Raw genomic sequence first — 548 nt, 5'->3', positions numbered from 1 at the left:
AGTAGTGTTGGATGGTGTAGGCCACTCTTTCACACATTGTACCTTCTTGGGATCCATCTTAATACCATCATTGCTCATAATGTGACCCAAGTATTCCACTTCTTGTGACATAAAGGTGCACTTGCTTTGCTTGGCAAACAACTTGTGCTCCCTCAATACCTTCAACACTTGCTCCACATGTATCAAGTGCTCTTCCCTTGACTTGCTATACACAAGTATGTCATCAAAGAAGACCAAAACTTATTTGTAGAGGAATGGCTTCAAAACTTTATTCGTGAGAGCTTGAAATGTGACCGTTCAGTCCAGAATGCCGTCCTAAACTCATCACCATCTTTCATCCTTATTTGATGATACCCGGACTTGAGATATATCTTGGATAAGTATTGTGCTCCTTTCAATTCATCAAGTAAATCATCAATCCTTGGAATGGGATATCGATTCTTTATAGTGATCTTGTTGAGATCCCTATAATCGATGCACATTCCATAAGATCCATCCTTCTTCTTCACCAACAAAACTGGTGTTGCGAAAGGTGATTGGCTTGGTTG

This window comes from Cibotium barometz, chromosome 35 (assembly GCF_041138505.1).
Source record: "Cibotium barometz isolate CiBa-2024 chromosome 35, ASM4113850v1, whole genome shotgun sequence".
Lineage (NCBI taxonomy): Eukaryota > Viridiplantae > Streptophyta > Polypodiopsida > Cyatheales > Cibotiaceae > Cibotium > Cibotium barometz.
Note: the sequence above shows the minus strand (reverse complement) of the source record.